The 17602-nt window shown below is 38.5% G+C and overlaps 1 long non-coding RNA gene and 1 pseudogene across 11 annotated transcripts in view; both read right to left on the reverse strand.

Annotated features, from left to right (window-relative positions):
• The window catches only part of LOC308611536, a 185325-nt gene that overhangs the window by 149863 nt on the left and 17860 nt on the right, over nucleotides 1–17602 (reverse strand). The window lies entirely within an intron of this gene.
• LOC308611538 (3-hydroxyisobutyrate dehydrogenase, mitochondrial-like) lies at nucleotides 3911–5171 on the reverse strand (annotated as a pseudogene). The gene has a single exon. The product of its transcript is annotated as a 3-hydroxyisobutyrate dehydrogenase, mitochondrial-like (transcript).

Genomic DNA, 17602 nt, shown 5'->3' on the forward strand with positions numbered 1-17602 from the left:
TGTTTTTACAGAACAGGATATAATATTGAAATAAAACCCCCCAAAGTGACACAGAAACATAATGCAATCCTCTTAAGCTACAACCCTTCCTAAACCAAACCATACCATTCTCTTCACACAGCCTGGAAAGTCAAAAGAAAGGGGATACTGATCTGCATCACACTGGCATTAGAAGCAGATCTACTTTTAATGAAGTTTTACTTCATGGACTGAAGTTTCCCCCCCCAAAAGGGTAAGCTTTCTTCTCAAGAAACATTACTGTGTAATAATCAAGGAGCCAGGGATGGTGATATTAATTGTTCTAAGTACAGGGATTTGTTTTGCAGAGAAAAGTACCAATCAGAAGGAGAACTGACCAATAATTACTTAACAAAACTGCTTCAGAAGTAGATTTCTAAATCTACTTTTAGATTAATTGATAGTTAGAAAAATCTTACTAAGTTTATTCATTTTGAGGAAATCTGTGCAAGCCTCTGAAACCAAGAGGTATTGTATCAAAAGAGATAAGGTCACTAGACACTTATGTAAGAGCTACTTCTTCCTCAAATGGCCACCATATAGTCATTTCTATTACATTACCAAGAAGTAACAATGCACCTTTAGGAAACTAGTATGAAAGAAAAACATAATAAAATTTTTTGCAGGTGACTCTTTGATCTCATAGGTGTGTGTTAATTTTCCAAAGTTGGGACTGGATCCCGCCTTTACAAAATGCTCCTTGAAATATCGCATTGAAAATCTTCTCTTTTACTCCTTATTGTAAACACTGTATATGTTTTTAAGAAGACCAATAAAACATATGGACTATGGGGCTTCCCTGGTGGCGCAGTGGTTGAGAGTCCGCCTGCCGATGCAGGGGACACGGGTTCGTGCCCCGGTCCAGGAAGATCCCACATGCCACGGAGCGGCTGGGCCCGTGAGCCAGGGCCGCTGAGCCTGCACGTGCGGAGCCTGTGCTCTGCAACGGGAAGTGCTACAGCAGTGACAGGCACGCATACCGCAAAAAAAAAAAATATATATATATATATATGGACTATGAAATTATTTTTCCAGTAGTGAAATTATGGAGAATACGACTTGCATTTCTACTGTATTCCTGCAAAAAGAGGAAGTCCTTTTCCACAAAGACTGTCATCAATGTTAACTCTGGGAGAGAAGTATTTGTAGTTGTCTCATGCTTTGTGGTGACAGACTCTCACTTTTCCCCCATCTCTATTGTGGGTAACAGGGCACACTTTGGGCTGAGAATTCATGCTGTGGTCGGAAAAGAAAGAAACGAAAAATACCCTCATTAACACTGCTCTTTAACAAGTTCATCAAATGGGCCTCAGGCATTCTAAACAGCAGCAATTAAAAAATAACTTTAGATTTCATACATTTCTTCCAGTAGGATGAAAAGTTGAGGTATGTTAACTTTAATTTTATGGTTTGGGTGAATACAGAGTTCGATTACTCCCTGTCAAAGCAGAAATCAGCCTTTTACAGGGAATAAGTGCTAATTAAGCAAAACAGAGTAAGCATGTTACATGAAGTATATTTGTTTCTTTCCTGTGCACTTTGGCTGCACAAGCTCTAACCACAGTTTCTGGAGCGACCATCAGTGCTCCCTAAGAATGCCAATGCAGTGTTCCGTCCAGCTAGTGGGGTGCAGAGACCAGTCAGAATGCTGATGCTTTCCACAAAGGAGATGGGGCTAGGCAGGCAAATGCAATCAGGGAGTATTATCTCTGTCTTGTGTGCCTGCTACAAAACAGTGTCCTCTCAAGACTACTCTATCCCTTCTTTGCTTTATACGTGTATGTGTAAGTTTGTGTATGTAAGCTTTACAAGTCTCTCATAAGAGAAAACTAAAAATGCCCAGGAAAAAGACAAAACTGCTTCAACAGAGAAAGGTCTCTCTGTTCCAGTTGAAGAGGCTATAGAGTTAATAACAGGAAATATCCATCCCCTGAAACTGTATGAAACATGGATGCTTCCAAAATTTACTCAAGGTCTCACTGACCAGGCTGTAATTTTAATTATTATTTCTTATGATTATGGTAGATTAAAAGTCTCAGTAGTACGCTAAAACTCTTTAACACTTGTTGACCTTTTTTCTTGATAGCTTTCCTCCTGCCAGGCTCCAGCCAACAGTAGCAGTAACAGATATCCAGATCTTAAGAGGATAGAAGTATAACGGTGCACTGAATATGGAAAGGAAGAACCAGTAATGGTTCCTATACATTCATAACGCGAATCAGCATCAAACTAAGGGAAAAAGCTTCCCCAAGAAGAAGTTGACAGCAAATAGTTTCGCCTCTTAATGCATTGAGGAAACAACTTTGAAGTTATCCGTAGCCACCGCTTCTGAAGCGACCAGTAGCTTTGCAACTATTAGTTTACTTGTATTAGATTAATTTATATTAGAGTTTATTGAATGTAATTGCTCACAAATTTTAAACCATTTTGTATAGTGTTCTGTATCTGTTTAAATGAAATGCTTTCCTAAGCTCAAGATCAGTGTTTTTATGTTGTGTAAATTATGAAATTACTGTGGAATATCTGGTAAACTTGATAGGAAACCCCAGATGTCAGCACTTTGCTGGGCAAGATTTAAAGTGGCCCACACCATTAACCCTCATCAGGAGCAGTAGCAGTGGGCTAAGTCATAAGGGCACGCCCATCCATTACATTCACCCAGGATACTGTGAGTGAGAATCAAAGGGCAGTCAGACAGAGACCTCTATGCTCAGATTCCACTGCCAAGAAATGGCCTAAGTCAGCTCTTGTTGTTGAAGAAAATAACCCTTTAGGAATCAGACTGAATCCTATTTTAAGTTTTAGAGGAGGAAGGATACTATTTAAACATTGATGAAATGTGCCTCTCTTTTTTTATCAGCATAGAAATTTATTTGAATTCAAAATAATATGGTTATATTTAGCATAGTGTAATAATTATCTAAAGCACATATCATCGCTGGCTCTGAAACAGTTCTAAAGATGTCATTCTTTTGAAGTAAAAAATATGCAGTAAAAATGTACAAGGAAGCAAAAATATGAAAAAAACAGTTTGCTGAGTATGGGAAGTTGTTACAAGATGGGCACACCAAGATAATTGTAACAGAGTCCAAATTACATAACATGCAGCAAGGAGTTCTCTTGCTTTAACAACTCCTAGAAAATAAACCAGTAATCTCAATGCAAGAATATCACCACTGGGATAACAGGACACATTTTCTGAGGCACACAGGTAGTAATTCACTATACTTCCCCTTTCTCTAATACCTTTTCTCACACCAATTTCTTTTCTTTCCTCGAGGATAGATTTTATCCTGTTGAAAACAATTTTAGTTTTATTTGTAAAGTGGAGTAAATAATATCCTGAGTGAAGTAGGCAGCATTTTAGCTTAAGATGCTCAGGAATCAAACTTTTGAAAAAGGCCAATCAGCTAGCTAGTTAGCAGTTACCATCAGTGGCTTGCAGGAAAAAAAAAAATTACAGATGATATGTTTGTTAAATAGATAAAAAGAATAAGCAGTTTAAAATGGGTGAAAAATCCCAGGATCTATTGTGACCTAGACCGGAGGTGCCTAACCTTTTTGGAACCAGGGACCGGTTTCCTGGAAGCAAATTTTTCCAGGGAGGGGGGCGGGGTGTGTGGGGTTCAGGCGGTAATGTGAGCCATAGGGAGCGGCAGATGAAGCTTATAGCTGGCTTGCTTGCGACTCACCTCCTGCTGTGCAGCCCAGTTCCTAAGAGGCTGCGGACTGGTACCCATCCGAGGCCAAGGGGTTGGGGACCCCTGACCTGGACACTCAAAAGCAGACAGTTGACCTTTGATTAAGCCCATTTTCCTGTGGAGTGAGCCATAAGGGGCTCCAAGACACAGTTTGGTTTCAATGTTTCAGTGTTCACAGCCAGAGGGCAAACTCAGAATGTCTCCTCCTCTTGCAAAAACTGGACCGCGAATGAGAAGTCTTTTTTTGAGTAGCCCTTCACGCACAACATCCCTGCAGATCTGATGGGCTTGACTGCCCAGAAGGATTGGGCTCTTCGTGCTGGTAGCAGAGCCTCATGCTAATCCCAGATCCTTAGCCATGAGTGTTGCTCCAAATCCGCCCTGATAGTAATCAGCCAGGTGAACTCCATCCATCACCCCAGGTACAGGATTGTAAGTGTCACTTGACCAACATCGTCCTAAGCTCGTATTTAGGATTTTAGCCAAGAGTTTTGGGTCAAGCCCTAACCTGAGTCCCAGATTCATAGCTTCAGCAGCTCCAATCCTACGAACACCCAACAGCAAGTGTTTGCAGATCTGCGAAGCCTGGCCAGTCCCAACAGCTCCACGATGCACCACATGGGAGCCCATGCACCACAGCAGCTCAACCCCTCCCATCCTAAATGTATGGTTGCCAGACCGAGCCGTTCCCACACCACCAGAAACAGGGGCATCCGAGAAAACTGCTCCCATTTTCTCAACTTCTTTGGCCAATTCTCTCAAAACCATAGGATCAACAGTACTGGAATCTATTAATAGTCTTTCTTCACTTTTTTTTGAATTCCATTTGCTAGAGTATAAGCTTCTAGCACATTGATGCACTGTAATAATTCTGTCACCTTTTTCGGCTACATCCGCTGCAGAAGACACTACCGGGTTCACTTGCATCTAGAAGCTCTTTGCATGCATCAGGGAACACATCAGCAATAGTGAGTGGCTAGCCATGTTTCAAGAGCTCTTTTGCCATTGGATTCCCCACGTTGCCTACTCCAGTGAATCCAACTGGAGTCTTGGAAGCTACTGACCTAGAACACAGCGCTGCAAGGCTGGCCACCGACGGCTGCTGCAGACGACTCCCTGTACCAGAGGCCGGAGGTGGCTCCACGGAGACGGAAGGAGGCTGACACGTTGCCCGCGCCCCTCCTTCCCATGGTGACCTCCTCGACTCCCGGCTCACCCACTGGCTGCTATAGGGTGCGTGGTGCGGAGGGCCGGCTCGGCTGTGGCGATTCTTAATACCTCTTTGTTACTAGGTTACACATACAATTTCACCTAGTGAGCAATTTAACAGAAGGAATTTTTTTCTACGGCATTTTTGTGGCACAGCAGATAGAAGCGAGGTCACTATTTCTTTGAAAAACTGAACTAAAAATTTATAGAAAGTCATGATTCATTCTACAAATATGCTGAGTCAAAGAAATGTGGAAATTGGTGCGATGGAGGAAGAGCGCTAGACTTCCCTGATGTTCAACTGGGACCTTTCTTCTGGTGTCAGAACATGGTTGTGTAACTCCTTTAATCCCAGTGGATTTTCCAAAAATTCCAGAATCTTCAGATTTTGGTAGCCCCTGTTTACTGCCTTTGCCCCCCCATGCCAAACCCCCACCCCACCCCGCACGCATTTATTTTTTACCAGTTGTCCTCCGGGGTGCTTTTCTTTATATAGTTATTGCAACAGTTTGTTAGACTACTGACCCCCAGTGCAAATGCCCCTCCCCCCCCCGTTTTCTCACCCTGTGTAGTTTTGTTCCACCTTGACCTGGGTTTGGTCACATGACTTGCTTTGGCCCAATGGCATATCAAGAGCTGAAGCTTGGAGAGTACTCGTGCTTTAGGGCTTGTCCTCATGGAAACCTGACATGTTAGGAAGCCTGGCTAACCTAGTGGAGAATAGGTCCAGGCCACAGCCAGCACCAATGGCCAGACATGTGAAAGCAACCAGCCCCAGTCCAGCAACCAGAGGATGGCAGCCTCAGTAGTCACCTCAGGTGAAAGCAAGATAGATCCACCCAGGGGATCCCAGCCCATTCTGCTGATTCACAAATTGTGAGGAGATAAAGTGCCTGCTGTTTTAAACCACCAAGCATAGGAGTAGTTCATCACACAGGAAGAGATATAACTATCTTCACTGTTAGATTATCTTCCCATTTTATACCATGTTTCCCCTCAAACGACTGTTCCTTTATCCAAGATTCTAGAAAAGAAATAACAACTGATGAGGCGGATAGAGCCTTAACATTTTTTAAAAGCTTTATAAACTTTTAAAATAACTATGTTAATAAAATCAATATTTATTTGATCACAAAATTATTTTCTTCAGTTGCCTTAAGAAGTAATGCAGAATTGTACTAAGTTTATAAATCTGGAGGCTCTAAAAATGTGTTATTCCTTGGATTCAAGTCCTAGTGTACTTTATGTGGGCATTCACGTTTGCAAAGTGATTCCAGGAAATTTGCGATTTCATTTTACAACTTTGGCCTAAGGAGTCTTATGATATTTTACCTGAGAAAAATAATATATTAATTCCACTTTCAGCTATTAAACCCATGGCTTCCTGTATTTTCTAAATTCCCTATCAGTAAAGAAGACTACGTATAGCATACAAGACTGTCATGATTAGGAGGAAGGTAGTACAGAAAGAACCTGTCAAATTAGGCATTGCCCAGTCATGTCAGTATACTAACGTGGGGAGCCACAGGCAGCTTGAAGCCTGGAAAAAAGACAGATACAATGTAATGATTATCCTAAGGATCCGGATAATGATTCCTATGATTTTGTTGTAAATATTAATGGCAGAGGATTCTGGGGAAATGATGGTGGCTACAGAGAAGATTTTTATCCCTGAATATGCCACCCCTCCCCTAAATACACAAGCCCCCACCCCCACAAAGAAGAAAGAAAAGCATCTAGGATAGCAAGATCAAAAACCCACAGAAAACATCTACAACAAGGTGTCCACATTAACTGCAACATACAGCCAGGTAGGAACAAATCAACAACAGGAAAAAGACCTACATATGTGTATCCCAAGGTGTGTGGGAGGAAGACGAGGGAAGGACTCTCTCTCTCTTTCAGGAGAGCCAAAGGTTACTATGGTTCACGAACTCACTGAGATTGAAAAACTCACTGAGAACAGCGGCAGAAACTGGGAGTGAACGTTGCAGGCTCCACTTTGCAGCTGAGTGCAAGAACTTTGAAATGTTCTGAGGATGCCAAGTGTTCTGGGGTCTGTGAAACCTTGACACCTATCAAACCAAAGCACCATTCCAGAACAAATCCCCATACTCAACAAGGACAAGAAAGAGGAGCCCTGGGCAGAGGAGGGCCAAGGAGGAAGATTTTAGAAATTTTAAGGTCATTTTTTAAAAGTATGTTGTGAAAATAATAGAAGATAGTGAGCCCTGGAGTTCTGAAGCTAGAAATTATATTCTGATCTATGATTCCCTCCTAAAGTGGAAACTTATTTCATTTAAAAATGAGTGACAGAAGAGTATTCCACTCACATCCTGTAGAAAATCAGTGAGAAAAAAAAAAAAGAAAAAAGAAGGGTGAAAAGAAAGTTCCAGCAAATCCTGAAAACATGACAGAAAGACACGTCCACAGAACAAATGAAATTTATTGCCTGATATTGCGGAAAAAGTAAAAGAAAGTTTAAAAGGAATAGAAACTGGTTTTAAGAAAAACATAAAAGAAATTAGAAAAATTCAGAAATGAAGTGATTGGAGAATAGCAAGATTTGAAAAGGTGAAAAAATTCAGTAAGTAATTTGTTTAAAAAAAATCATGTCCCGAGAGAAGGTTAAACTAGAAGGAACACAAGTTTGAATAAACACAGTGGATAATGCCTCCTTGGAGAAATAGCTGATTTCAAATCCAGCATAAGAAACGAACAAGATGTTCCTGTTACACCTTGTCATACAAGAGAGCTGGGAAGACTTCAAAGACTACTGTGGTTGTGTGGAAAGGACTCAGGAGCCAACCTGAACAGGATCCGTGAACCTAAGAGGGGACAATCTCCGCATCGATATTTATAACAACCTCACTGAAAACAACAACAAAGAAAGAAAATACCTCATTAGTCATCTTCGGAAGCTACTTTGGAGTCAACCTTTCTCTCTCCTGTTTTTTCTTTTTTTGTAAAACTGGTAAATAAAATAAAAGAAACATTTATTCTTCCTTTCCTAATTAAACTGTAACTCAGGGCAACCAAGTAGTTGATGAAATCATCTTCTAGCTAGTAAATGAATAATAATCTAATTAGTAGAATATCACCATTTGGTACCCTTAATAAATTAATGGATCTAGACATTGATCATTAATGGCCGCAACGTCACAGTAAGACAGACACTTTATAGTTCCTTTTGGAATTCATCAATATTATCTATGAAGTAAACTTGACAAAAAATCACACCTGAATTATGTCAGTGCTCTAGATCTATCTACCAACTGACAGTAAATACATGGGCCAAAGGAGCATGATAAATATATAAGCATAAAGGGGATGCAATCCGCATAATCCAGACAGTTGGGAACCCTACTGGATGAATGCTTTGAATTCAATGACAAATACTTGCAAGAAAAATGAGCAAATTGAGTTCTTCTAAACCTATACTTTAAAAGAAATTGTGGGGCCTCCCTGGTGGCGCAGTGGTTGAGAGTCCGCCTGCCGATGCAGGGGACGCGGGTTCGTGCCCCGGTCTGGGAGGATCCCACATGCCGCGGAGCGGCTGGGCCCGTGAGCCATGGCCGCTGGGCCTGCGCGTCCGGAGCCTGTGCTCCGCAACGGGAGAGGCCACAGCAGTGAGAGGCCCACATACCGCAAAAAGAAAAAAAAAAAAAAAAAAAAAAAAGAAATTGTGTTTGGATCAGCAATCAAATAAATAATGGTTATTAAAATAAAAATACATTTATAGGACAATCAAGGAAACATGAACTGACTGGCTATTTGTTGATATTAAGGAATTATTATTATTTGCGGATGTGTGATAATGACATAGTTGAGCTTAAAAAGGGCAGTTCTTGCATTTTAGAAATATGTATACTGACGTTTTCACTGAGAAAAAGAAACCTGGGATTTGCTTTAAACTTGCTGGGGATGATGGTGGTAGTAGTAAGAGAGGGGACAGAGAAAATCTATTGGCCTGAAATGGACATGTGATGAGAACAATTGAGGAAAGTTTCTACTTCTTTCTTTTTACTCCTGTAGATGTTTGAAATGTTCCATACTAAAACATGTTTTATAAATGTAGATGGCTTGCAATTTGCTCTTCTGAGCTCTCAGAAGGCAAAAAGCCATTCTTAAATTAGGAGCTTTCTTCTCTAGCCAAGAATTCTAATGATAATTGTGTCCCAACTGGCCAGTGCACTCAGATTGCTCTGAGATCTGTTGGTGGAAAAAAATAAAGAGGCTCTTTAGTCTTAGAAGAAAACAACAAAGAGTAAAGGCTGCTGCTAGGTCTAGGGCAATAGTGTAGTATCAGTATAAGACAAAATATTAGTTTCTTCCAAAATCCACTTGTTACTACTGTGTATACTTTTGCAGCAAAATATCTTTTCTACATTGTCAGCATTAAAGTAAATTTACTATTTAGGGGGCATTTAAATTATCATATACTCAAAGCCTAGAAAGAATCCCCTAGGCTGAAATGACATTAAATCTTATTTTGGCCATTGTAGTGTATTCTCCAGTCCTACTTGCTTTGTCTATAACTGTCCTAAAAAGGTGTGAGGAGATCTGCCAATATTAATGCCAGGATTCAAAATGAGTTCTTTGCAGCTTGCTTCCTTCAGGATCTTCTGCCCTCAGACCCATGTATTTACTTAATGCCTCAGATTATTGTATATGTCACATCTTTCCAACTAGAAGACAAGCTCCTTTAAGGGCAGTGACCAGTCTCATCAACATCGAATTTACTCCAACACCAGTGCTTTCAAAATGTGTGTTGCTTAGTATATGTCTGACCGTAAGAAGTTATAGAAACAATTCTACTCTAACTAAATAATAATGATACTACTACTACTATTTCTACTACTACTGCTAATAAAATGTATGAAATAGAGTATAAATGAGAAAATAAAGATAACACTGGAAATCCCAGACTATAAAATGAATGATCCCAAAGCCACTTGCCAATCCATTGACTGTAAACAGTTACTTGTGAATTGGTCAACATTTAAATGCATAATTGAGAGAAGGGTTAAAACAAATTTTATTACCAAAAAACACAATTTTTATACCTACAATTTTTGAGCTCAACTAACCTGTATTTTTAACAGAAATAGATGAGATTCCAAGTATTCATTCAGGTTCCTAAATGATCCATTCCCTATCTTTCCTTATGAAACAATCAGTTATAACTCTAATCATTTGTCAAGGATTCACCAATCTCTACTTCCTTTATTTTCCAAGGTTTGGTATCATTACAAAATTAAGTCCTTTGGCAGAATTTAATAGTGTCAAAATCCCTCATCAATATTATTCACTGGGATAAAATAATATGAAAATTTTAAAAACACTGACTATGTGCTGAGAAATGATCCTTCAGTGATTCACTCAAGGTGGAGACTAGCATTCAGGCTACACCTGAGGTAGAACTTGAATTCCAAAGTGGACCTTTAAACCACAACTCATCTTCTCTTTTTAAAACCATCAGAAATAAGCCTGTTGCCTGACCTTTGACATTCTGCAAAGAGACCATATTTACATCTTTTGCCTCTTTTAACTCCCCTAGTCCCCTTCTCTACTTTCAGAATAGTGATTCCCAGATAAGTACAATGAGTTCAAACAGTGTGGTTAAAGGGGTAATTAGTCTGCTCTGCAGCCAAGTTACTCACAGAATAAATAAGTTGGCTTTCACAGTTGTTAGTTTCTTCCTGGGCTTTGTTTAGAGGGGTCTCAGCTCAAGCAAGCAGCCTGTCAGCAGCCTGAAATAACTCTGTGGAAATCTAATGGCATATATGTAAAATATGTCTATGAAACCTTTTATGCAATCTTAGATGCATAATTTTACTACTTCTTTAGGCCTGGAAAAGGATATTCAGCTACAAAAGGACAGAAAAGAAAATGTGTATAATGCCTCATGCCTGCCTCACACCCTAGAACCTTATTTTACCCCTGTTTCATCAGAAAATGATGTATACTGTAAGAAACATTTTTAAAATTATTTGATCAAATATTTAAGTGCACTAAGTCTCTGTATTTCTTAAAGCAAATATAGTTACCTTTCTGTCCCTTTCTAAAAGAAAGCAAAAGATACAGTTCTTTTTTCTTAAGACTCAGGGTTTATGGATATTAATTATTACACTATATTGACACCCAGACATGTTTATAGGAGGCTTTTGAGACATACAGAGCTATTTATTCCCATACCAAATGGCACTTCTTTTTCCTCTGCCTTCTGCTTGTATTTTTTCTGTTGTGATTATATCCTACTGAGGCTGCTACATGTCTTTGTTTGATTTGAGGTTCTAAAGGTAAGACTGTATAGTCTCCTTGCTACAGAAGAATAATGGGTTTTATGACTGTTTGCCTTCAGAAGCCTCCTTTTCCACTCATTCTCATTTCATATCTATGGTGAGGTGTCTAAAACAGATGAGTTAGTTCTGAACTGGTGACATATAAATCAATTATTATTTGATTCATATTCAAAGCAGCTCCTCCTAAAATAGTGGCCTTCCTGTCTGTGGGATGTAGTCTAACCTACTGCCTGGATCTACACCCACCAACACCCATATTTTGTCTATTGTTACCTTGGACACTTGTAGGAACTGAGTGGGTTTCTGTTTCTATAGTGTCCATTGACAGACAAATGAATAAAGAAAATATGGCACATATGTAGAATTGAATGTTATTCAGCCTTAAAAAATAAGGGAATCTTGCCATTTGCAACAACTTGGATGAACCTTGAGGGCATTATGCTAAGTGAAATACGTCAGAGAAAGACAAACGCTGCATAATCTCACTTTTACGTGGTGTAATCTAAAAAAGCTGCTCTCACAGAAACCGAGTAGAATGGTGGCCGTCAAGGGCTGGGGAGTGGAGGAAATGGGGAGTTGTTGGTCAAAGGGTATAACCTTCCAGTTATAAGATGAATAAATCCTGGGAGTCTGATGTACAGCATGGTGACTATAGTTAACAACACTCTATTGCATACTCAAAAGTTTCTGAGATAGTAGACCTTACATGTTCTCATCACACACACACACACACACACACACACACAAAACGTAATTAATTGTGTAAGGTCATGGATGTGTTAACTAACCTTATTGTGGTAATCATTTTGCAATATATACATGTATCAAATTACGATGCTGTACACCTTAAACTTATACAGTGTTATATGTCAATTACATCTCAATAAAACTGGAAAGAAGAAAAAGATTCAAATGGAGAAGGGTGAGGCTGGTAGAAAAAAGCCACTGCCTTGAGCAGTACCGAGGTGGGCAGAAAGCCATGGGGCTCTATTAGCACTGCTGGGGAGGCTCTGTTCCCACGTGTGGGGAGGGGGTAGGACAGCACAGCTGTGATCCTTATTGCAGACCCTAGGCAGCCTCAGGCAACTTTTCAAAGTTAGATGCTGAAAACCAATAAATGAAATTATAAGGAAGAATTACATAAATGTCTTTATTCTACTTCTGGTCCTCTTGGCAACTTTTTCCATCTAAAAGCTGCGCCCTGCAGTTCTCAAAGCAGGAACATTAACATGGATCAGAAGTTTCCAAACTTTTCATCATCAACCCCTACACCAAAAGAAAAGTTGAAATTTTATGACCCCTAGTATATGAAGTATCTTGTGTGTTTTTAATATTTATCAAGAGAACATTTAGCGGTTAGCTACTATGTGCCAAGAGAAAATAAAAATAAGACACAGACTTTAAATGCAGACTTTGTTCCGGTATTCTTCTTCCTTTTAACTTCAGTATAAGAACTATTGAGCTATTTGCTGTCCCAGTAAGGGGATAAGCAGACGATTACAGAATCCTGTGATCTCTTCCCAAGTTTGCAACTATAGGGTTGGTCCTAGAATTGCTCAATAACTTTGTATTTTGATTTAAGGGGAAACTAAAAGAACTTCCTGTCCCAAAGTAACTCTGCTTTGCGGAGACTGGAGGTGCCGTGCAACTGACTTAAGATACTGTTTATTTGTTTAAACAGTTAAATAAGTAGTTTCTATTTAACAAGTGAGCACAAATTTTCACAACAGTACCTACCCCATGACATAACTCAGACGAAAACTCTGAGGGAACGGAAAACTAGATGGGCAAAAAGTCCAGGTTCCATCCACTTTACATGGGATATTGATAGGCTTGTAAAACTTACAGAGGTACCTGGGGGTACCCAGGAACCCTGGGTATTTAGTATACAGATCAGCAAAGGATGGTGGAAAATAAGATGACACCAGGTCAGGGGACAAATTAAGCAGGTGAAGCTGGTCCTTTATATTCTTTTCCCTTCTGATACACCACTGCTCGTTCATGTCCAGAATATGTTCTGTATCCTCAGTAGACCTACACACACACACACACACACACACACACACGTGTGTAGCACATAAACATGCACGCATGCATGCATGTACACATACATGGAGTCCCCAGTCTTCTCAGTTAAAATTCAGCTTGTAGTAACTAAAGAAAATTTATAATGCCCTATATTTTATAGATTTTAAAAATACTTGCACTTTAATAGAAAACTTTTAATGTCTGAAAATCCCTTCTGACGAAGGAAGTTATTTCTGATATTGGAGGTTGACAGTTTCACAGAGAAAACTTCAGGAGCACAGAGACATGCCTGACCCTCTCCCCACGCACCATCTGGGGAGAATTCACCAACACAGAGGCTCAATCCCTCTGCTAAGTCAAAATCAAGTATACCAACATCATTATTTCACAGAGAATACCCTACCTCATGTTAGGCATTCATATGTATTTTATTTGTTGAAGAGAGGAAGAAGATATAAAGGAGGGAATCATCCAAAATTACAGAGTACACCATTTAAGTCAATATAGATATTTAAATTTAAGGTAAAATTAAATGATAATTTGAAATTATATGTGGAGTTTTATTTACTAAAGAATATTTTGCAAAGTTCAACTCCTATTTGAACTTATGTTTTCAGAGAAGGTATTTGGTCCAAATGAAGAATACCTTCAATTATTGTTCTTTTATTGCAAGCAAAAAAGGATTTATACTTCTTTTCATGAAATATGGTTGTTTGACAACAGAAGGATAAATATTTTATATTTTTAGAAACAACAGTCAGGCTACTGATATTCTTAGTTAGTTTTAATAAATCTGAATGCTTCTTATCATCTACTCTTTAGCTTGTACCTGAGGAGTTGAATACCTCCGGGAAGATATGTGCTCCAGACCCGTAAATATGCAGTTCACAGAGCCCACCACCAGAGGGCAATAAAGAAGTCAAATCTTGAAACCATGGAGTGAAAATAGTGGGAGTTTAAATAAAAGCAACATTTCACAGTATGCTTTTCTGACCAACGTTATATCTAATAACTTAATGGATTGTATGTACATGGATTCTGACACTTCACTGGTCAATTTCTATGATAAGGGGAACGTAATTGGAGTGTAGAAAAACAGTATACTTACATCTTAAAATTCCACCCCTACAGAATCTACTACTCACTATTGAAAAATGGTAAGAAGAATAGCTTTCTGTGTCTCAGTCACCAGTTAACATTTTCAAGAGTAGAATTTATCTTCCTATGATGCTCAAATACACAGGAAAAATGCATATCTAGGACAATGGATAAACTCTATATGACATGTGAAAATAATTCTTCAAATGGAAAAAGTAAAAGATCTAAAAGGAACAGTTTTATATGCATTAGTGTGGATATATACATAAAGAGGCTCTAAGAAACATAAAAATCACTTCCAGGAAGTAATTTTAGGTAGAAGAGAATTAACATGGATGAGGAAGGAAAGAGAGTTGGTTTTAAGATAGTTTCATTTACTTGGTTTTTTTGTGTGTTTATTTATTTGTTTTATTTATTTGGTCTTTGGAATATAAGGAAACACTGGCTTTCACATCCGTATCCCAGTGGAACAAAGGGACTGAGGTCTATACTGGAGCCCAGCCATTGTTTGACTATCTTGTAATAATACTGGTGAAATACAGCCAAATCATTTGAACTACAAGCATCCTCTCTGACAATAATCTTAAGACATCAACATTATAAATTAAAGAAAGGAAAGAGAGAATACTGTTTTCTTTAGAGAGAAAATACAGATTCTGGATCAAATCAATAATGTCAGCAAACCTCATGGGTATAAAATATTCTGCTGCCTATCATTTAGATCATGCCTCTAGAAGAGGGAAACTGGGTGATAATTTCCCCAGATTTTATATTTAATTCAAATATTTTAGGTAAGAGGCATCTCTAGTAAAACAATGTATCATTGATTTTTTCCAATAGGATAGCTCACAGGAGTTCCTCTTTCCTTCTCAAATACATATGGGGAAATGGAGGTGGGTGTGGGTTAGAGGAACTATCTAAATAGAGCATAGTAATCAACAGTTTGTTTTTTAAAAATAGAAATTTCTATTTAAATTGTTTCCAGAGACAGGAACACACAGAGACAATTCCATGTGACAACAGTGGAAGAGACCAGAGTGATGCAGCTGCAAGTCAAAAAACGCCAACACCAGTGATTGATGGCCACCACCAGAATCTGGTTAAGACAAAGAAGGATCCTCCCCTTGAGGCAGAAAGAACATGGCCCTCTCAACACTCTGAGTTTGATCTTCTGGCTTCTAGAGCTGTGATAAAATACATTTCTGTTCTTTTAAGCTAACAAGTTTGTGGTATCTTGTTATGGTAGCCCTAGAGATAACAGTATTTGATTCCGGAGATGGCAACTGTATTCTGACTATGTAATGACTATTCCAAGATGATCAACAGACACAAAGATAAAGAAAAGCAAAACTGAGACTAAGCCCAGTTCTTTTTATTCCCAGAATAATAAATGATTTTTTAATTAATTTAGATCTCTTTGTCTAACCCCTCTGCTTTTCAAAAGACTATGTGTGACCAATCAAGTATTAATATGTTATACTTTCATTTTAATTCATCTCAAATTATTTCTAATTCCCCTTATGAGTTCTTACTTGACCCATGAATTATTTAGGAATATATTGTTTAATTTCCATTTGTGATTTTCAACACATTTCTTTCTGTTAACAATTCCTTATTGCATTCTGTTGTCATCTGAAAGCACTCTTTGTATTGTTTATATCCTTTAAAATGTACTGAAATTTGTTTTATGGCCTAGCATATAGTATATCCATGTGCATTTGAAAAGAATGTATATTCTGATGCTGTTGGGTGGAATGTTTTATAGATGGCTGTTAGGTCTAGTTGATTGATAATGTTGTGCAAGTTTTTTATTTTCTTGTTGATTTTCTGTCTGTTCTGCTATTGAAAGAAAGGTATTAAAGTATCCAACTATTATTGTAGAACTGTCTGTTTCTCTTTTCCATTGTGTCGATTTTGCTTCATTGTATTTTGAAGTTCTGTTGTTAGGTGCATATAAGTTTATAATTATTATACATTCTAGATGGTATAATCATTTTATGAGTTTAAAATATCTTTGTCTCTAGTAAAAATTTTCGTCTTAAAATATATTTTTTTCTGATATTTTCTTAGCCACTCCAGTTTTGTTGTTGTCTTGGTTTGTTTTGTTGTTACTGTTATGGTATATCTATTCCAACCCTTTTACACTTCACCTATATATTTTCTTGACTCTAAAGTGGGTCACTTTCTTGTTGATGTTATATACATATGCAACTGTATATTACATTCAAAAATTACATATATAATAACAACTTATGGCAGACTTTGAACTGGACCTTTTTTTTTTTTTTGGTACGCGGGCCTCTCACTGTTGTGGCCTCTCCTGTTGAGGGGCACAGGCTCCGGACACGCAGGCTCAGCGGCCATGGCTCACGGGCCCAGCCGCTCCGCGGCATGTGGGATCTTCCCAAACTGGGGCACGAACCTGTGTCCTCTGCATCGGCAGGCAGACTCTCAGCCACTGCACCACCAGGGAAGCCCTGAACTTCACCTTTAAATGAGTATGATTTAGACAGTAGAGCTTCCCTACCAAATGCAAATAACTCACTTGAACTCTCTTTTTTGTAAAGGACAGACCAATTCTTCCAAGGGGAATTCTTGAACTCATTAGATATGTGATATTCATTATAATTAGTTGTATTTAACACCACAGAAAGGACTTGGCCAAAGGCTATTTTACTCTTCTTCCTCACTGGATGATTAGCTAGGTTCATTTTTAAATGGAAGATATACTCTAGATATTTAAATGTAGGGGATCTCTTCCTTTCAAATCTCAGAAAGAAAGGTGTGCTTCAGTTTCCCTGCAGAAAGCTCTAGTATCTTGCCCCCCTTTTGGAAGAGGAACAAATCCTTCTTTCTCTATTCTTCTGTCTTCTTCCCTTCATCAGCAATGAGCCTCTTTATCATTTTTGTCAGCCCAAAGAATAATTTTTCTCTTTCCAGGCCATTCAAAAATTGTACACTAAAAAGTAAACGGAAAGAGCTTTATTTATAAAAATAAAACAGCTATGGCATTAGTTCTTAAAGAGTATAAAACTTTGATCCCTCATTCCAACAAAAAGTCTTGTTAGCATTTAGGGTTCAATGAGAGGCAATACACAAAAATGTTTTGGTGACTCATTTGACATCTTTACTCATAGATTTGAATTCATAATGGTGAATATCAGACATGTTTGTGTTAGGCAATTAAAATTAAATTATATCTAGACGTATTTTAAATTACCACATTAACGATAGCAAGTAATC

This window comes from Mesoplodon bidens, assembly GCF_964165515.1.
Source record: "Mesoplodon bidens genome assembly, contig: HAP1_SCAFFOLD_231, whole genome shotgun sequence".
In the NCBI taxonomy this organism is placed as follows: domain Eukaryota; kingdom Metazoa; phylum Chordata; class Mammalia; order Artiodactyla; family Ziphiidae; genus Mesoplodon; species Mesoplodon bidens.